The sequence below is a fragment of the Astatotilapia calliptera genome, chromosome 18 (genome assembly GCF_900246225.1).
Source record: "Astatotilapia calliptera chromosome 18, fAstCal1.2, whole genome shotgun sequence".
NCBI classification, from domain to species: Eukaryota; Metazoa; Chordata; class Actinopteri; order Cichliformes; family Cichlidae; genus Astatotilapia; species Astatotilapia calliptera.
This window is the reverse complement of record NC_039319.1, coordinates 6,227,823-6,250,254: the sequence shown is the minus strand read 5'-3', so window position 1 is coordinate 6,250,254 and position 22,432 is coordinate 6,227,823. Positions and strand designations below refer to the sequence as shown.

The window sequence follows — 22,432 nt, the reverse complement described above, 5'->3', positions numbered from 1 at the left end:
TAAAAGCTTTAAATAGCTTTGAGCCAAAATTAATCGCTGACCTCTTGCGTATGTCTGAGCAAGGAAAGAAGGATGTGAGAAGGGGGGGGAGGAGCAGGGCTGCTTTGTAAAGCCTTGCTGTGTCTTCCTGTAAGAATGCATCCTCTGAACTGGATGACACGTATAGACAAAACAATGTGTATGAGAGACACAAGGCAGTTAAATGGATTCTTTTGAATGAGCCCTGTGTGTGTGAGTGTGTGTGTGTGGGTGTGTCTGTGTGTGTGGAATGCAGAGACCAAGAAATCTTGTTGACAACTTGTTGTTAGGATCTTACAAATTTGGATATTTTTTGAGTGTGCGTCCAGTCCTTATGTACATAATGCAGTTCAAACAACCTCTGAGCTGTTTAGTGTTAAGTTTGTTTCCTTTAAGTTGCTGCAAATGTGATTTGATCTCTTGCACAGACCAGTCTTAGGCCTATGTGATAGCAGAAAAAGCATGTAACACACAAATTCAGTCCGATGAACTGTGATATGCATGACTATTTGGCAGTGGTAACACAACGATCCACTAGCATAACCGTCTGTGGATTTTCCTTCATGAACTAACACGACTAAGAGTTGTCAACAGCACTAAAGGCTCTTCAAGGCTGTACTAAGGCTAATAGGTGGTTTGAGCTCACACCATCCATCCATCCATCCATCCATCAATTTTTTTCCACTTATCCACAACTGGGTTGTGGTGGCAGAAAGTTACACTGGGTATTCCAGACATCCCTTTCCCCGGGCGGGGAGGGATACTTTATCTCTTCAGTGAGTTCTGGATCTTTCCCGGGGTCTTCTCCCAGCTGGATGTGCTTGGAAACCTCCCAAAAGAAGGTGACCACGATGCATTGTAATCAGATGTCTGAAGCACCTTATTTGGTTGTTTTGAAATGTATATTTACTACCACCACCCTCTGGATAGCCAAAATTCTCACAGTCTCATCGCTGTGTCTGTTGATCTATAATGGTAGCTATTAAGAAAAATATATAAAGTTATGTAATGCTTTCAATTACTTACTTATTACCCCCTTATTTTAGTGTACCCACTTTGAAGTGTTTGTAGATAATTTCTACAATTATTAAATTGTAAAATGTAAAATACACTGAGATTCAATTTAACTGGACAGGAATAATGGCCTTGGTTGTTGGATGTATTATAAAGTGTTACCAGAAAAAAAAACTGTTCTGAATTAATTTCCCTGAGACTAGAAATCATCCAAAACTTACAAGGAGTAATTTGTGTTTTGAGGCATCAAACTGGCCTCGAATTGAGATAGACTGTTTTCATTCCCACAAGTCTATACTCGGCTAATAGAAAGCACATAAAAACTGTATGTAAGTGGTTCCCAAAAGATCTGACCTTCTCACTCTGACTGCACTTGAAAGTTGAAATTATGAATGTCAATAACATGGTTGGAGACAAGACCCAGTCATAAACGGAGTCGAACACAGACTAAAACATGTGTTTTGCAGATATACACCTCTCTGTTCGATTGTAAAAAGACCACATGGTTCATAGCACTGTCAATCATACCCTGTTCTGCCACACCACCAACAAAATGTTTTAGAACATGTTTTACTCCACAAAACACACACAGACTACATAGATGGTCAAACTCCAAAGACATTTGGCTCAAAACCAGCGCTGAAATTAATGCAAAACTATGACGCTGCTGTGCTGCTACATGTATGTGAATTTGGAAGATTCATTGGCTTTTCATGTCCACAGTCAGTGGACTGTATCTGTGAAAAAATTTCTGGACAACACACTGTTCTGTATCAGTCCTGCTTTCCACTTTGTTCAAACCAAATTTATTTCTTAAGGCAATAGAGAATTTATGCAAACCTACTTACCTACTTTTTCCATGTGTGGAAAAAGTAATTGCCCCTCTTGTGAAATCATGAATTAACTGTGATTAATCAAATTGTTTGGAAAGCTGAGTTCAGTTCCACTAAACACACAAGCATGATTATTAGCAGACCTGTTGAATCAAGAAATCACTTAAATGGAACCTGTCTGACATTCATCAGTCTGGAAAGGGTTAAAAAGTGATTCCTAAAGGCTTTGAAGCCTTCAGTGAACCATTAAACACAAATGGAGAAACTTGGAACAGTGGTGACATTTCCCAGTGTTACGTTTCGGTGTTGTCAGTGTGTTGTTTTTGGCGTGATTGTTATGTGTTTCCTGTTTTACTTTGAAAGTCTGTGTTATCTTAGTGTTTTCCGTGGGACCGCTCCAGCCTTCATCCGCCTTCGCTGGAGGGTCCGAGGGACCGCTCCAGCCATCGTCGTCTGCTGGAGGGTCAGTGGGACCGCTCCAGCCTTCATCAGCTTCGTCTGCCTTCGCTGAGGGGAGGGTCCGTGGGGCCGCCCCAGACTTCGTCGTCTGCTGGAGGGTCAGTGGGACCGCTCCAGCCTTCATCCGCCTTCGCTGGAGGGTCCGTGGGACCGCTCCAGCCTTCGTCGTCTGCTGGAGGGTCAGTGGGACCGCTCCAGCCTTCATCGGCTTCGTCTGTCTGGATCAAACTTTTCACTTGGTGTTAAATGTTTGATTTTTGGGTGGGGGGAACTGTTACGTTTCGGTGTTGTCAGTGTGTTGTTTTTGGCGTGACTGTTATGTGTTTCCTGTTTTACTTTGAAACTCTGTGTTATCTTAGTGTTTTCAGTTAACGTTTCCCTGTCTCGTCAGTTCTGAGTTGCCCCAGCTCAGTTTCCCTCTTGCTGTCCATTTTCCTGATTGCTCCCTGTAGGTATTTAAACCCTGTGTTTCAGTGTGTCATGGTCGCGATCTCCCCCGTGTTGTAAATAGTTTGGTGTTTTGTTGTAAATAAATAGTTTGTTGTAAATAGCTGTAAATAGATTTGTCGATACTTTCGTTTTGGGATTTTGGTGGTGAGCTTTAGTGGGGGGTTTTTTTTGTGTGTTTTTTTTTTTTTCTTTATTTTTTATTTTTTTCGTGTTGCACTCCGGTTGCCTAGGCCGGGGTGTAACACCAGGATTGACTGACCAGCCAAAATTTCTCCAAGAGCATAGCAACTACTGATCTAGGAGGGCACAAAAAGAACCCAGACAAATTAAAAACTGGAGGATTCACATGTCTCAAGTCAGATCAAAGTTTATAATTTAACAATAAGAAAGAGATTGGGCAAAAAAAGCCACATAAAGGCTCATCTCACGATTGCCAGAAAGTATCTTGATAACACCGAGACTTTTGGAAAAATACTCCGTGGACTGACAAGATAAAAGTTAAAGTTTTTGGAAAGTATGTGTCCCAAACCTCTGGTATAAAAAGTAACACAGTATTTCAGAAAAGGACCATCAAACCAACAGTAAAATTTGGTGGTGGTAGTGTGATGGTCTGGGGATGTTTTTTCTGCCTCAGGACCTGGAAGACCTGCTGTGGTAAATGGAACCAAGAATTGTGCTGTCTACCAAAACATCCTGAAGGAGAATGTCCGGCCATCTGTTTGTGACCTTAAGCTGAAGCACACTTTGGTTCTGCAGCAGGACAATGATCCAAAAGACACCAGCAAGTCCACCTCTGAATGGCTCAAGAAATACAAAATGAAGACTTTGGAGTGGCCTGGTCAAAGTCCTGACCTGAATCAGATTGAGATGCTGTGGCACAACCTTAAAGGGACATACTCAAAAACCCTCAGATTTGCCTGAATTATAACAATTCTGCAAAGATGAGTGGGCCACAATTCCTCCACAGCGCTGAAAAAGTGTGACACAAACGCTTGATTGTAGTTGTTGCTGCTAAGGGTGGCTGAAACAGTTATTAGGTATAGGAGGCACTCAATTTTTTACACTGGGTGATGTAGGTTTGGATTTTTTCCCCCCTTAATAATAAACACCTTTATTTAGGAACTGCATTTTGTGTTTACTTGTGTGATCTTTATCTAATTTATCTAATTTAATTTGTTTGATAATCTGAAACATTTAAGCGTGACAAACACAATAAAATAGGTAATCAGGAAGGGGGCAAACACTTTTTCACAGCATTGTATTTGAGGTCCCATCTGTGCAGATCTGAGTTATACTCAACATATGCTCTAAATACCAAAACAAACAGTTTAAATTTCCAAAAATGGGATCTTCCAACCTTCTCATTTTGATGAAATATATCTTCAAAACCGTTTGCTGTCATAAAGCTGTTTGGATGTGATTTTGTAGATGATAGGCACTCCACATGAATGGAGCAGTGAGCACCACGACACAAGGCGACGTGCAGTAAGTCATTCCTTGACTTGTTATTTTTCCCCTTCTGCCTCTTTTGAACAGTTCCACTGAAGCAATGGAAGCATTGTGTCTAAAAGATGGCCGGATATGGGCCTCCAGCCACAGGCACAGTAGCTTTCCTTGATATGTGTATGTGTGCTAGTGTCTGAGCTCGTGCATGTTGGGGGGGATTTACTGGTGACAGAGCCATAATGAAGATTAGATGGTAAATTTCTTCATAAAGAACACTAGAAGAAGTATCATAGTGTATCAAAATTTGACAAATGACAACTTTTATTTAGTACTATTAGTAGCATAATGAAACACAATAATATGGTTCTAGATGATTATGGCCATCACACAGACTCATTATAACTCACTGTTATTTTCTTTGTTCTTCCAACTAAATGTGCCAGAAAGTATCCACCTCACAAAGCATTTATTTTCAACTTTCTCCTGATTGTTTATTTGAGCAGAAATTAAAGTTGATTTAATTTGAGGAGTAACTTAACTCATTACACAAAAAACAACAGAATAAAATTTAGAGTTTTTTATTATTTAGCATTGTGGAAGATGAAACAGCTGAGTGTAGTGGTGCAGCATGGAGCAAACAATGAAATAAGCGACATTTTGTGTGTGTGTGTGTACATGTTGTGATCAGCTGACCTGTGCTGCAACACAGATCATTGTGGATTTAGCCAGTTTAATTCAACAAGATGTAAGCAGATATTTCACAAGCCATAAGACTGATTTCCTGTCAGACATTGTAAAGCTTGTGAACAATTGACCAATTTCACCAAGTACTGCAACCAAGAAGTTTAGCCTGTACTAAACTTAACTAAACTGCCATGTTCAATGTTTTCAGGCAATCTTTGAATAAGACAATATTACCTTACTTCAATTTGTTTTGCAAGAGCCAGCCATCCATGCTTTCCACATATCCATTTCAGGGTCGCAGGCGGGGCAAGTATCTCCCTTCCATCATTAGAAGCAGTGCTATAACACACGAAAAATTGATTTATTAGACAATTGTACACATTAATCTGTAGTATGTAGTAGTATGCAGTATGCCAAATTCAATTGGAATCCTTTGCATTTCATGTCATACTGACCAAAAATTATAAGATGACCCCAAGGTATTTATTAGTATACTGCATTTAGTAATAAGCTTGTAAAGGACTTTCAGACACAAAATAGTTTTAAAAAGAAACTGATTTAGGAGAACATGTCAGTTATTTCACACCATGTATTGCTGTTGTTAAGTCTATAATTAGTAGACGTTGATGTTGGCTAAGTCACTAGCGACTCAAATGGGGATATTTAGCAGCCTTTGCAGAAATTGTTATTTGATGACATAGTTACTCACACACAAACAGCCAGTCTGAACAATGTAACAATTGCATGAAGAGGAAATGTTTGGGGATTTTTTTGCATATGCATATGTAAATTGTATGTGTATGTAATTATTGATAGTTATGCTTCAGCCGTAAGAAAAGCAGAACTACAACAATAGTAGTTTTCATTTTATCAGGTCATTAGGTAAAAATACCATCAATATATATCAATATATGCTTAGTTTTAATCGTCTGCAGAGTATCACAGTAAAGAAAGTGCAGTTTTGATTCCCTTTGGAAGTATAGGCAATGCTTCTGCTAGACTGTAGACAAACACTGCTAGTCTGGACAAACAATAACACAGTCCTTTAATAAGATCTCCAAATAAAACACTCCAGCATATAGGAGGTCTGCCCACACCTCAATATTGCAGCTATACTATGGAAACAATGGTGTATTAACCTCAGCCTTGCTGATTTCCTCACCAGTCCACATGTTCAATCAATGTTGAACACATCCCAGCCAGGGCACCATTCATTACTAGACATTATAAGTAACGTTATCCCTCAGTTTTAAACATGGTCATCGACCTGGGGGCCAGTTAATGATAGAAAAATGATATCATTTGCAGTCGTGTTCCTTTGTAAGCTGACCCCGAAAACCACACGGGGTCTCTTCATCTTGACCACGTCGGCTATCGATTTCCACTGAGGATAATGACTTTTTATGTCTGTAATATATGAGGGTATGTTTGATGTAGGCTGATCTGTTTGCTCACTGTAGCCCATTTTCATTGCCATTGTCAGGGGAGTCATATCAAGGAAAGCTAGAAGCAATATATATTAGAAGACACTCTATGGACATTGCTTAGCAGGCTTTAGCCTCTCATTTTCGTGAGCAGCTCATCTATCCGAAGCCTGGTTCTTTTTTCCAGTCACATTCACTGGTGTTCGAGACATATTGTACAATTTACTAGCTGTTTTGGTTAATTGCATTAAGTTGCACTCTAAAATAAAGTTATATACTCTTTCATTTCCAGCTTGTGGAAAAAGCAATGAGTCTTTAAATGTATGTTTAATTACATTTCTAACTTTTTGCTTTTTTTTGTTCCACAAAACACTCATAACTGTGACAGCAAAATTTGCAAAATGCAAACTACATGAAAGGAAACTAATTTATTCTTGGTGAAGAGAACTTAGTCTTATTTGATGTTTCAGAGTTGTACTTTAAATTCAAGTTTAATTAAGTAGCTTTCAATACCCCACATGCCACACTTGCAAATAAGAGATGTTTTACTTTCCTAAATTGCCTCTTTATTTCAAGGTTATGTGCTTTGATTACTCTCTTTTGAATTACAAATAAAATGCACCTGAAACACAACCAGTGCTATAATAAATGGCAGTCAAACAGTATGTGGAAGATTTTAAAGATGTTGGAGGCAATCTGAAAAAAATGATATTACTTAAAATTATAGAATTTAATTTGATGTTCGTATAAGTGATACAAAGACTATCATTGCAGAGACAGAGAAATTGTTCCATCTTTCATCTAGGTGCTCATTTTTGCCCCCCTTGACTACTGGTTGCTTGTAATGTTGATGAGCCAGGAAACTAAACTTATTCTACTTCTTACATTTGTTTTGGGCAACCCCAAATACATGGAAAAAAATTAATGGACTATTCTATAAAAGCGCAGCAGCTACCTTTATTTTTGTGTTCTATCTTTGCTAAAGGTGACTATAACAAGCTAATAAAAATTTTAAAGACCCTCACTTTAAAAACCTAGCAAAAGTTTTAGCAATAATTGCTTACTGAACTTTTATGAACAATTTGAGATCGTGTGAGGTCAAGAGTAGCATTCATAAGGTCCTGTAGTTATAACCTTTCTAAAGGACAGTGAGGAGGATGAGGTTCGCCTGGCTGAGTTGGGAGAAATTAGCTTCGGCAGCATACGGATAATGACCTGCCGTCTGGCTCAGCACTCACACTCGACAAAGAAAAATAAAAAATAAATAAAGTAAACCCACCCTCCCCCCTTCTTAGGGTTAATGGACACATGGATTAATTTTTTTCCCCCCTCTTTGTAGCCCAATTTATCTCGTTCTTATTGGCATTACCCTCTTGTCTTTGTACTCCAGCAGGGAGGAGGGGAGGCCAAGCGAAACATGAGACCGTAATGAGATTTTGCAGACATTGCACCATGTAGAATTTCGGATGTTCATATTACAGTTTGTCAATATCCAAGAGAACGTATTAAATCGGGCATTCTTGACGTAGCAGTGGAATGACTGATTACATGACCCACTTTTACGTGCTTAATCAAAAAGTGGATATATAGGCATTTAGTCCTGTTTTTCTCCAATCAATCCAAGAGAATAGATTGTCAGTGAAACATTACTGGGTAATACCATCTTGTTTATGATAATATTGTGAAGGCAGGGAGAAAATAATATTGTTAAAACCTTTCTAGACCTAGGTCTTTCTCTCCGTCTCTCCAGTTTGGCCTACTTTGTTTCTTTTAATAATGGAACATTACTTGTTTTTTATATTTACATTTTCATTTTTAGCTTTTGATATTGCAGACATAGATTGAAAACGAGTTTTGTTCTTGAGTCAAAGCATCTTTAGGTAGACATGAGGTAGTGTACCTAATGTGGCAAAAAAAGAAAAATATCGAAATGACCTGACGCATTAGAAAAAACAACTGTAAATTTTAAGAACATGTTTCTTAAACATATTTTTATCCTTAAAAAGAGCTTTGGCATTTTAAACTATATAGAGAACTGCTGGTTCCCTGCTATGCAGTAACACTTGTGTCAGCTGCTAGACACATCATAATAAGCAGGTAATATCCAGTGGCTTTTTACAGGCACATTACTGTAATAATCCTGGGCTGCTGAATATTGTTAAGTGGAGTGTTGTTCTGCTCATATTGCTCCCTGCTCCAATTTGACAAAGCCACTTAGGCTCCTCCATGTTCAGTCATTTCCACTTGGACTGGAGGGGATTTAAAGCCACTGGAAATGAAGTCTGTGCAGTGACATCACCATGCTGCTTCTGCATGTGTGTGTATTTAGCTTCAGTCCTAGAGTGATTTTTGTGCCTGCTTGTGTGTGAATTCTTGTAGGAAGTCTATTGCAATTTTCTACTTCGTGTGTGTGTGTGTGTGTGTGTGTGTGTGTGTGTGTGTGTGTGTGTGTGTGTGTGTGTGTGTAAAACATTGTGAAGCCCACAGATTTTTATAGAGTACAGGGTCTTTAGGTGTGTAAATTCAGTGGCCGACTGCATGACATCATGACGGATGAGTTAATCATGTCAAAGTTTCATTGGATGGGTCACATGATGCAAAGCCTGCTGGGATTCCCACTTTAAAGGCAATACAGAATATTATTTTTGGTCTCTGATAAAGTGGCACTGTTTTTTTTAGAAGCAAGTTCACTGCAAGGAAAAAAGGTACACATGTATATGTTCTAAATTCATTGAAAGCAAATACAAAACAGAATTCGGATTCGGTTTTACATTAAGTAACATAAACATATGTTTATGTTCATTTAGACAATGTACAGGAGCTTACAGAGTTAGAATTTTACGAGTCTATCGACATAAAAGATATAAAGTGATCTCCCTTCAGCTGCTGTTATCAGACTGCTGCTGATTTCCAAACACATTATTTTATGCTGCTACCATGAGACCAATTCACTCTTAATTAGAAAGTGAATGTATTGCACTGCATTACATCATATAGCAATGGTTCATTGCTGGTATGTGTTGAACAGATAGTTTGAGACTTTAATTATTTTTAATCTGCTATCAAGACTTTTTATCGAGAGTTTTAGGGTTGTGGCAAGAATGTGAATTTATATTCTGAATAGGTCAAAGGTTGAGGTTTGATACGTTTCCCTGATGTCTGGGTTATGTTTGCGAATATTTTTTTTTTAACTACAGGAGAGCCAGCCCTCGAACACAGGTGTTTGACATGTGTTATTTGTTTCTACACTAAACACTTCCTGCAGAGTTTTCTAAAGTGCTGAAAATCATATTATCAAGCAAAAACAACATTCAAGCAATATTTATCACTCTAGAACTTCTTATTTGTCATGTTAAGAGAGATAAGGGTAACAGATAGAAGCTGACTGGTCATTTTTACAATCTATCATAAAGCTTATCATTATTTACATGTGTGATGATACAATGTTCTGCTATGCTAGCTGTGTTTTTTGACCATCTTTGCTGTACGTCAGAGCCGCCAATGCAGACAAAATAATCTAGACACCCACCAGTACTTGGACCAACTGCTGGTCCCAGAAGATTGAAGCAGTCAGCATCCATCTCATATCCAGACTATATCTACCAGAATTTATATTTCCACCTAGCATGAAATCTACATCTATAAACATAGAAGATATTTACTGTATTCACTTCCAATGAGATAAATTTTTTTCCCCTCATACACTGTCACAAAGCCCCTTCCTTTCAACTGTGTATTTTGAATAGATGGAGAACAGGTATCACTTGCGTCCACCTGAGAATCCAATTTTGCACAAAGGACATTCGGCTAACACTCATTTGTCTGTCAGCAAGATATCTCAAACTGGTATGAATGTATTTCCATGAAAATTTGTGGTAAAACATATACTTCAGGCTTTAAAAAAAATCACTTAGTTTAGGGAGATGGCACGTTATAATATATGATCCCTAAAATCCCCTAGAGATGGTTTTAAAAACAGAAACTTGATAGTGATAAGAAATTATGAGTTTGTGTGCCAAATATTATCATTTAGTATCAATTTAAGGTTCTCCCTCAGAAGTATAAATCCCCTTTACAACCACTAGCCATCTGTTAGGTTTGAAGGCTCCATTTTTGTGTACAAATCCTTTATCAAAGATCTAAATTTAGTATTGTGACTATGGTTATGATTGTTGTAGGATAGATTGTTTATTTTGTGGAACTCAAGGCAAATAAATGGATGTTTTGGGGTTTACATTTACAGTTCATTTACTTGGAAATTCTGACATCACTTCACATTTAAAGAACAAAGGGATGGGCAAAATCTGACTGTGCAATGCAAACTCTGTTTGCAAGCAACCAAGCTGCTCTCAGCTTCAAAAGACTCCACCTCCAACCTAAAGAAACATCTGGAAGTAAGTTCTTTTTTTTTAAAAGCTAATGTTAGCCTACTGCAGCTATGTTGTTTTAGTTGGGGCAGCTACCTGGGTTTTGTGACACTTCAGTGTCTTCGATGTGCTGTTGCTGTGTGATTTATTACTATTACTGAAGGCTGCATTACAACCTGCAAATAATCATGTGCAGTTCTGAAAGCAGATAGAAAAAAACATATTGCTGATACAAAAATAGTTTTCTTTACGAGATCACTGCAAAAAATGCAGCCGTACCTCATGTCCACCCTACTGTTACTCATTATATATTAAGATTTAAAAATCTAGTTGGTATTGCTTTCAGAGCTGCACATGATTATTTGCAGCTAGCAGGTTGTTAATGCTATCCTTCAAGTCTAACAGTCTGCAGTTTATGAACTAACCTCAGCTAACGCCAGCTAACAATGTTAGCTTGGTGGCGAGTAGCCTTCAGTAATAGTAATAAATCACGCAGCAATAGTACATTCATGTAGTTGTAAAAAGCATGACAATATATCAAGTAATCCAAAGTATTCAGAATACTGTACTCACATTGAGTAACTTAGCAGAATACGCTACAAACTACATTTTGGGCCATGTATTCTGTAATCTTTAGTGGAATACATTTTAAAAGCAACCTTCTCAACATTGACAAAGACCTAAAACTTACCACCAACGACTGGCTAAAGAAGAAGCATATTACGGTCACTGAGTGGCCTAGCCGGTCTCCAGACAACAATCCTATCAGTGGAAGGAGCTGAAGCTTGAACTTGCCAAGAAACCCAAAGGATTCAGAGAGATTCCTCTTTCTGTAAAGAGGTTTGGGCTAAAATCCCTTCTGAAATGTGTGCAAATCTAGTGACCAACTACAAGAAACATTTAGTCTTTGTGCTTGCCAACAAGGGTTTCTCACCAAGAACTAAATCCTGTTTTGAGTTGGGAGAATACTCATCCATTCACTTGCAATGTAATGTATAATGTTTCTGGATTTTTGGTAGATATTCTGCCTCTGCCATTAATATGAAAGTGCAATAAAAATAGAGACTGTTCGTGTCTTTGTAAGTCAGCAAACATACAAACTTAAAATCCCTACTGTATGATTTATACTTGTGTCCCAATAACAGTAGAGAAAATGGAATTTGATTACTATTCAAAGAATTGCTTTTTCTTGGATTGCAAATTACCTCTGAAAAACCATATGTTTTTATGTAGTTTAATGCTGTATGCAAGATTCTTTACACATATGCTGCATGGCATCCTAGAGTTTTGTTGAAACACTAAAAAAGTCAACTGCGTATGTCTAATGGATCTGGCCTACAATAGCACATATCAACTCCCAGCTCTGTCTGAGCCTCTCTGGGGTGCATAAACAAAACCCTTCACAATTTACACTCAGCAATGCCCTGACCCTGCATTACTTACTCTATCCAGCCAGCATCTGCTGCTCAGTGACTCAGCTTCCTATCAGCTGCTGTGGCTGAACTCAGTCTGGCATCCAGGAAGGAGTGTTAGGCAGAGATCCCCCCCTAAGCTTAGCAAGAACTGCTGATCTCATCCAGCTATGCATTCATTTCCAGTAACAGTACAGATAGTGTTTTTCAGTTTCCCTGGTAGACTGCAAGAGTGTGTGTGTGTGTGTGTGTGTGTGTGTGTGTGTGTGTGTGTGTGTGTGTGTGTGTGTGTGTGTGTGTGTGTGTTACTTTCCCCTTGAAAGCTGTTTGTTATTAACTCTGAAAAGGAAAGACCAACTTCCACAGAAGTTAAACTAAAAGTAATGGTGCAATATTGTTTGACACATAACACTCTCGAGACTGAAGAAGTCACTTGGATGAGTGACGAAACGTTTCTCCCACTGAAAACGCCACGTCCAGATGAACAGAATAAACTTTTTGGGGCATAACATTGTAGTTTGGTTGTTTTTGGAAATATGTGTTTACATATTTGATCACATTTATGGTTTAGGGCTTATAGAGAGTTGTATGTAAGACTGGACACTAAAGAAGGAAAGGAATTTATATGGACTGGGTAGTTAAAATCGATCAAGCTGGAAAGGATGTGCAGCAGTTTAGAATGATTAAAGATAGAGACATAAATGTACTAATGACTGCAGACATTGAGTTGATAAGTTGGAAGGAGTACTTTGAGGAGCTCATGAATGTAGAAAATGAGAAACAGAGGAAGATGGATGGAGGACAGTGACTCAGGAAGAGCAGAGGATTAGAAAGGAGGACGTGACTTCTGCTATGAATGGATGAAGAATGGGAAGGAAGTTCGTCCATACCTGTGGAGATATACAGATGGTTTGGAGATAGGGCAGTATCCTTTGTAAACAAATTGTTTAACACAGTCTTGGAGGCTAAAAGGAGCTGTAGTAACTATATATGGATAAAGTTGATGACAAAAAACATGCATCTATGGGAAAGAGTTGTTGAAGCTATGTTAAGAAGAGAGCTGAATACCAGCAAGCACCAGAAAGAGCACTACAGATATGATGTACATCAGAGCAGTTTGAAGACATAAGAGTTTTATCAGCATTGTAGGGGGACAGATCCACTGGAGCAAAAGCTTCCATGAAAGATGTTCATTAAATTGTAATACAAAACAGAAAATTTGATTCAATATCAAAAGGTAGAAGGAGCGAATAATGAATGTCTTCACGTGCTTTTGAGATGAACACTTAAGTTCCATGTATTAAGTGTGCATACTGTAGATGCTGTGCAAGTCCTTTTATAGACACTGTGTTGTATATGCTGAGAAGCTGTAAGTGTCTGCAGTATCCCAAATAGGAATTGTTTACAGAAGTCTTGCAGTAGTGAAACAGATCCTGTGCAGATGTACCTATGCACCTATCACATCTGCCACTGTACTAGGAATAGAAAAACAACCTAAGCAGCAACAAAGTCAAAAAACATTGCTACACAGCAAACAGATCAAACCTCTGTTAGGCTTAGAAAAGACTGAATACATTTGTTTCTGTTGAACATGACTGATTCGAATGTCACTACAGCCAAACTTTACACCAGCTATTTTTATGCTGTCTCTTTATGGTCTCATTATTATCAGGAACTTAGTTTAAATGTAAAGCTTATGTTATGACTAAATGCAGACTTAACAGAAAAAGGTTATGATACTTATTTTCAACCTCAGTAGCCAATGCTTTTGCTCTGATAAACAAGGGAAACCGAAGTCAGCATGTGATATTTTGCAAGACAGCAGCAGTAGTGTAATGGAGCAACATTTGACCTGTCAATCACAAACAGTTTATGGTAATTTTAATATACTGCAGAGATTTAAAAAAAAACTCTCCAAATATGATTACTGTGGTTTTTTTTGTTGTTTTTCCCTCTGACTCATACAGATGTCATTCAGTTGGTGTTTCCCCTTGGTGCAGTTCATTTGTGCAGATGTGAACACAGTAATCACACTCAGGTGTGGACTAAAACAATCGTACCAAGATTCTTTGGAGGAGGTGGTCTTCGTACGGTTCCAAGTGGTTCATTTATGATGCGATTGTGATCTGAACCAACTACCAGGTGTTTGTTTCAAGTTTGAGCCAAAAAAAGGTCCCGCAACCATCTATGCTTTGAATTTTGGGATGTAGTAAAGTACTATAGATGTTTAAAGGGCAGGATGGGCTAACAGCTATCAGATTCCAACAAATTCTCCATGTTCTCTAGCCCAGAATACAGCACCTTCTTCCCATGTTTACTGATGTTGTTTCCTACCCAGAAAGCTTAAGTATAATTTCATATATGTGTTTGTTTTTTAAAACCTCCTTTTTATATTCTATTCTTAGGTCTCAGCATATGGCCGAGACCGGCACCTGAGCCTGATTCTGTTGGAGGTTTCTTCCTGTTAAAAGGGAGTTTTTCCTTCCCACTGTTGCCAAAATGCTTGCTCATAGTGGGTCATATGATTGTTGGGATTTTCTCTGTATGTGTTATTGTAGGGTCTACCTTACAATATAAAGTTCCTTGAGGCGACTGTTGTTGTGATTTGGCGCTGTATAAATAAAATTAAAATTGAGGTCTCCTTGACAGAATTTGAAAATTCCTGTACATTTTTCTCATTATTGCCATGTAGCTATAAAAGAGCAACTGATTTTCTACCACAGTTGCTCCAAGGTAGTAACACTTCAGCCAGTTTAATTTAACTCTCCCTTTGCCGTACACTTATGTTCGGTGTTGATCACAACCACAGTAAAACATCAGAACTAGGAATGAAATGGAGAAAAGCAACTGTTCCTTTAGGTGCGGTGCTGATGATTACAAAAGTATACTGATTCACTATGACAGTTCACTGCCATAGATACATTTGGAAAATAAGGCATTGTACGTAACATCAGAAAGAAAACTAAGAAAAACAACAAAAGAAAACAAGGGATATATTCATTTACTAGGCACTGTAAAGCAAGAGAATATTACATGTGATTCGACATTTACTAACCAAGCTAAATCAAGCAAAGCATCAGCCCAAGATTTCTGATTTGACTAGAAGCATTAACATACACTATATTCATGCTTAGCTGATGAGAGAAGCTGAAATCTGAGATGTGTGATACCTCTACTAGCAGCCAATTCTTGAATGTTTTTCCTCTTCTCCTTTTTGTGTGTGTATGATTATAGCTCCATTACTGTGGGAAGTTTGTGAGAAGAGTGGGTGAGAAGCAGCTGCAGCAACTTCAAACTAGATGCTGAGACGCTCAAGTTAGAAAATAAAAAATAATTTCCAATTCCAAAAAACATGCAATTTCTTTGCTGCCCTACATGAAAGGAAATGCAACATTGGGATAATGGAGAAAAGTTGGTCCAAAGAGTAAAAGCTACTCACTAACAAGCCATGCTAAATATGGGTTTTTAATTGCTGTTTTTGGATTTGAATCTTCACAGTTAGTTGCTTTATCCACTTCCACATTAACAAAGCAGCAACAGCTGAAGGACATTAGTGTGACTCAGGGTAAAAAAAAAAAAAACACATGGATGCAACATAGCAGTTATTTGTACTTAACAGGATCCAGTTTAAGCATTTTGGGTTAGCAGGGGAATGAAATCCTGTTTCCATTGTCCTCAGTCTAACTCCAGGTTCTCTGGAAGTTTCATCATGTATCCATTAAGCTGTGCAGTTCCTCAAAACTCACAACAGTGACGTAAAACAACACAGGCAGAGTGAGTCTGGGTCACTGAGTCTCTTTCTTTGTACTGCAGTTACTGTAAGCATGACTAAATCCCTACCAGAGAGATACCAACAGTGAGTCCCTTTGGCCTGTCTTTGCAGGAACAATTCCCCAAAGCCTCGTACTCCTCGCCGTAGGCCTCAGACATGTGTAATTAGGTGTAAAATACAGCTGTGTGGAAGGTAGGGTGGGCCTGGGCCATGGTAACACCAAAGGGAGTCGAGGCTCAGGGCCGTAGAGCCTTGAGCTGCCATTGCACAGAGACAATTAGGTCTAAATGAAAAATTGATTTCCACTCATACTGAATGGATGTTAAAACAAAGCACGTAATAAATACCGTCTGGTGACAGGCAGGAGTGCTGGCCGCAGCAGACGAAGCCCCTTGTTAGCCTCGGCAGCGCCAGGTTATCGATCGCCTGTGGTGACAAAGGCGACTCTAAACGAGACCGAGAAGATATATAATTCAATAAACATATCACAGGCCTTTAGATTGAACGTGGCAACATGAGCGTACGGGTGCCACCTTAAATGTCCGAGGTGGTTAGTCTGTTGGTGGACTCTTGACAATTGATAGAGAGAACATTGTGCTTAAATGGATCAAAATATTAAATTATGCACTAAGACTGTGGTGTGTTGTGCAATGCATGATGACATGTATGAAGCTCCGCTGAGACTTGCTGAGATGCAGTCGCAATTCTGATGCTCCTTCCTCTACTGAGCCTGTGTGAAACTGGGTAACGTGGTCAGTCCAAAAATAGTGTTAAGTCATGTTTTGATATCTTTTCCTAGTAAGCTTTAGTTTGAATTACATAAGATTATGTGAAATATTTCAACCCAGGAGGCTGTGGCTACACTATTGCATAAAAATTCAATATTCTACTTGTCATGTGAATTATTTTATACAAACCTTCCAAAACAATTTACTTTTGACATGTGTGGATTGGAAAAAGGGTTTCCGTTTCTGTTTGGGGTTAAAATTAATATTGGAATGTTTAACTGCGAGCTAATCCTAATCTTGATTAGGTCATATTTAATTTTTTGAATACTGCAGAAATTTTGAATTTCCAGGATAGAAATGCAAATTTAAGCTCGACATCGTTTCAGTAATATGGAAATTTGACTCTTTAACCTTGTTAGACCCAACCCATCAAAAAATAGCCAGAAAATTCAGATTTTTTTGAAACTGAGATGTTTATTAACCCTTATAACAAAATTCACAAATTTCTTTTTGCTATATCATGCTGTGTATGATATATTTTGATTATATATTTTTTGTATCGTATTTGGTACATTGGGCGTTTTTGGCAACTTCTTGTTAAAAACAATGTCAATTTTAGACAAAAAAGGAGTTTTGTCCATAACATTTTGAAATTATGGCAAGTATTGATCATGTTGATGAGATAGAGGTCTCAGAAACTCATGTATCAAATATGATACAAAAGGCATTATAGGGTTAAATGACTGCATCACCTGTTTTTAAATGTGTACAGGGGAGTCTGAAGCACACTGTCAGTATGAGAGCAGGTTAATGTACAGTAAGTTTAATAAAACATGTCTTTGGGCTACATATATTTATTTTCAATGAGGAAAATCTAATTATGAATAAATATATTCATGTAAAGAGTTGGAGAGATAGTAAACATCTCATAGGCTTAGAAAACAATGTATGTTGAATAAAGGGGAAAATGAAGTCCGTGCAATGTAACCATTGTTTTATCAGGTGGCATTTCTGTTTAATTATTCACTTTATAGAAAGACTGTGTTGGTAAAACTGAACAGTCCTTTTTAGGAGCCATTTGCCAGTGACTTTGAGGATTTCTCCCTTGAAGTAGTGGCAGAAGAGTCTTGTAGCATTGCTACATCACTTTCTGTTCACTTAATATACCCCACTAAATCAAGTGAGCATAGATCTCCAAAAGAGACAGAAGGAAGGACAGAGACTGTGAGAAAGGAAACAGACTAGACAGACGCAAAGTAAAGGATGGACCAAATGGAGATGGCAAAGATATGATGGGAAAAGAGGTAATTAGACAATGAGAAGGAAAATTAAAGAGCCTGACTGAAAGGTTTAAAAACTCTATACAAAGGAAGTGAAAGAGCTTCTGAATAATATTATCACACAGCTGCCTGCGTGTCAAGCAGTGAAAGATTGAGTGACAAAAAAACAGAATAAAATAGTGCTTAAACATAAACACGACAAACTGTGAACATTTTAGAGTTTAATTAGATTTTGATGGAAATAAACCAAAGGAAGTTCTCAAACAATGAAAAAAAATGATGGTCTCAGTGAAGCTGAGACTGCATTTGTTGGCACATTATATGAGACATAAAAAAGTAAACAACAAAAACAATAATAAGAAAATGATAGAAATCCCCAAAGCCTTAGAAACATCACCTCATAACAGAATATAGAAGGCTTTGTATCTGCAGCACATTCATGGACTTAATTGCATATTTTGTTCCTCCACTTTAATCTGCTCCGCAGTGACAGTGCAGACTTAATAAAATTTACCTTTTTTTAGGGGCCTTTCATCACGCCCTTTGAGGGTCTGTCAGTTTGTGTTTGCCGTATTTGCTGTTTCATATTAATTTATCTATTTTTTTTTTTTTGGGGGGGGGGGGGGGGGCGCCATTATTAAATATGTATGTTTTATACACAACATAATACAATGACTTTAATGTTCTATTTCTGACACACTACATTACAAAGCTACTCAAGAATTATGAAGGTGTTTTAGTTATTCAAACATTTCTCAGAAGCAGGAATTAGGCCTCATTGACCTGAGCCATGCAACCAGTTTTTTTGGCTTGTGCTTGAAAGGTTCAAGAGGCACAGAATGAAAGTCAAAGGCAACAAATGCCAAGTGCTGGTGCAACCATTTTTAAAGCCAGTGCATACATATATTCAACTCCCTGAAACTGGATACAAACATTTTTCTGCACTTCCAAAAAAACGACTGGAGAATGTTTGAGATTTATTTCTGTGCATATGTGTTTTGTATTAAAAATATGCACCCACTGTTTAACTCCTGTGCATAAAGTTTGCACTTGCACTCAGTGTTTTGCCATCAACAAGCCTTGACCTGCCCTGTTAAAGTTATAACTGAACCACCTGTGAACCAGTGCAGAGGCAATGCTGTCAGTTCAACAGAAAAACAGGAATGTACTTAGATTTAGCTCCTTGACGAACTAGATTAACTAGCTGTCCCAACATGATTATTAGTAACCATGACATTTGCTTTCCTTATTTAGCTGAAGCTTTAGCTGTTGGTACAATGCTGTGAAAAAGTATTTGCCCTCTTCCCGATTACTTTTTTTTGGTTTTGCATATTTCTCACACATTTCTGATCATCTAACAGATTTTATTATTAGACAAAGGTAACCCAAGTAAATGTAAAATTCAGTTTTTTAAACATGATTTAAAAAAACCTACCTGATCCTATCTGAAAAAGTATTGCTCCCTAAAACATTTTTGTATTTTTGTCCATTTTGTCTCATTATTGAATTGTGAACACGAACTGAGGCAAATGATTACTGTAGTTTTTTTAATGTTCTGGATTCTTTTGTGACCTCCTGGTTGAATTGTTGAGTCCATTTGTAGGAACATTTCCATTTGGATCTCACCATGGGTCGGAGAAGTCTCAGATCCTTAAAAATGACTTTATTATCATTTCCAGACTGATAAATGTCTTTGTCAGATTTTTCAATTCATGATGCACCAAATATTTTTAGTTGGTGGCAGGTCTAAAACTGCAGGCAGGCAGGCCAGTTCAGCGCATGGACTCTTCTCCTACAAACAATGTGCTGTAATAAATGCAATATTATGGTTTAGCATTAAGCAGTATGCAGTTTGATTTAAATCCATTGGCGTATTTCCAGTAACATTTTGAGTTCACTTGGGAAATCAGAAGAGATGATCACTGACAAAAATGCTTTGGATTCATGCTCATCTTTTAAGTAATGATTAAAGGTCAGCAGCTGTGATAAGTAGGATAAGCAAAAGAATAAAGATTGCCGAACTGAAGTTACTTATATTAAATGAAGACGCCTTAAGCCTTATTATTATTCATTCATAATAATAACAGTATAAACATCTTCAAAAAACTTACAAGCATTGCAACATGTTAGCCACACTGTTTGCAACACTATGTACTTCTTTTGAACATTAATCCATAAATTTTTATGTCCTGTGCCAAGAGATGTTTGTCTAAATAAAAATACATTCTTCCTCTAAACACCACGCTGTATTAATTATTAAAAGTTCTCCCACATGCCATCTCTTGGGATGACGAGTCCCACAGTAAACCTACATGACAGTTCATTCATTAATGAGCTGGAGGGGGTGGAGGGAGAGTTCCCAGCACCAGTGGAAGAAGCCAGAAATGCCCTTGGGACTAAATGACAGTAATAGTGAGTATAGCATGTTTGTGACAGAGACTGACAGACAGAACCATTGTGCATGGGAGAATGTACAAGATGGAAAACCCAATGACAGTTGGTCGTTATCCTAAAATAAGGTATATTTCTTTCAGAAAAAACAAACTTATCATTAAACCATTTTTTACATGTTCAGAGTCCTCAGTTCAGGTTTTCCAAGCTTTCACTGCCCTTTGTTTTCAAAGCATAATGCCACTTTTGGTGCTGGTATCTAAACCAATAAATCTAATTGCTACCCAATGACAGTAATTTGAACCATGATGTTGATAGAACGCTGGATCACCATGTTCTTGCCAAAGATGAAAATCCTGCATGTGGTAATTTGAGTGAAATCCTATCGATGTTTCTTCTGTCCCTCTGAAGTGCCAGGAAATTGTCAAACACGGTGCTTGTACTGTATATGATTGCAGCGATGCCTGAAATTAATTATAAAAAGGTTTTGATGGTGTCATGGGAAAAGGTATTTGATGTTGTTTTGTGGTTCCCTGCGTCGCATAAGCTGAGTGGATCGCATAATGGTTACGCTGAGATGTGTCTGAACATGTTATTTTGTTACCCGCAGGGCCAAAGGGGTGGGGTACTCTTGGATTCTTGCTAAATTCTGATAATGTGGGACAGTGCACAAAACAGTTTCTCAAGAATTACGATGTTTATTCAAAGTTCAGTTATATTTTCGATTCCAAGGAATTACAGTATACTGTAAAGAAGTGTATATTAAGTATGTTAACAGACACGTCAAAAATACAAGCAAACACAATTCTTTTGATTTGCACTAATCATGATAGCTGGATTGCAGCAGCAACATCTCTGGAGACAGGAAGAATCATGTAGGTAACATGTCACGTGTGTTAATAAAAAAGGATGATCACCTTTTTTGCTTTCAGATTTGAAGAGCCTCTTTAAATTCAAAGGGTCTTTGTCTACAATTCTATGTAATTATAACATCTTTCAAATTCTAAATGATACAGTTCTGGTGAGTAGTGGTGGAGCATGTGTTGCTGTTTAACATTTTGTTGGTAATATTAAAGATGTGAATCTTCAAATTCTACCCACTATGGCTAACTCTAAGTCATACCTCTTAAATAAAAAATAATTCAATTACAGCTGGGGTGGACAAGGCTAAGCATCAGGCTTTCAAATGAATTAAAAGTCTGTCTTGGTCTAATAACAAGACCAAGACCAAAATAATAATAACAAGCAGCCAGTCCCAGAATTATAAATGGTAAAACTCAAATACAAGAGTAAAAATCAAGTATTTTTATGGAAATAAAAGCTTTTTAATAGCCAAATATTTTATGAATTGAAAAAAAAAAGCCTTCAGTTTGAATCTTTGCAGATAAGACAGAAACAATACATATAACTCTATATTTATGATGCAATAATACATCTTTCGAATAGAGAACTGACATCAACACTTTAAACTAAGAAATATAATGACACATATGAGGACACATTACTTTTAATTTCATCTCATTTGGTAAACTAAACACAAATTGTTCATTAGAAACTGGCTTCACTTTTCTTTGCTTTTTTTCCTTGCTGAAAGTCTTAACAGCGTATATTGCTTTGAAATGCTACTTCCCTTTGGTGGTTTCTTGGTGATATCATTTCATCAAGGAACTTACTGTGATTTGCATGACAAAGTTTTATCTGGACGGTGAGCTATTCCTTTCCAATAAATGTTTTTGTGTCAGTGCCAAAAAGTTGACGCAGCATTTTCAGTTTGAGGAACATTTCATTACTCATCCAAGTGACTTCTTCAGTCTTAGGTAACTGCAGATTGACCTAACCTTATAAACAGTACAGTTGAATCATTCAGCTGATTATTGACCGGTAGAGATTCAGCTTTTATGGCTCTCAAATGGCTCCTCATTCAGAGGCTTTTTATTTTACCCTAATTTAGCAATTATGAATGGTTTGTGTGTTGGAAGGCCATATTTTTATGCACTTACTACTAGGGTGAACATACATGAGATTAAGGCCTGATCAAAAGTTTAACATTTTTTGTTCTCCACCCATATGGAAAAGAAATAGTAAAAACTTATATGTGATTACTCATGAAAGTGGCCACTTTCATGAGTAAATCATATAAGGATTACATGATTT

The 22,432-nt window shown here is 37.6% G+C and overlaps 1 long non-coding RNA gene across 1 annotated transcript in view; it reads right to left on the bottom strand.

Moving 5' to 3' along the window:
* Positions 1-4,782: 4,782 nt before the first annotated feature.
* Positions 4,783-22,432, bottom strand: part of LOC113010524 (uncharacterized) — a 93,723-nt gene continuing 76,073 nt past the window's right edge. The window contains exon 3 of the long non-coding RNA XR_003270362.1: positions 4,783-5,243. This is a non-coding gene — a long non-coding RNA (uncharacterized LOC113010524). The remainder of the gene's footprint in view (positions 5,244-22,432) is intronic.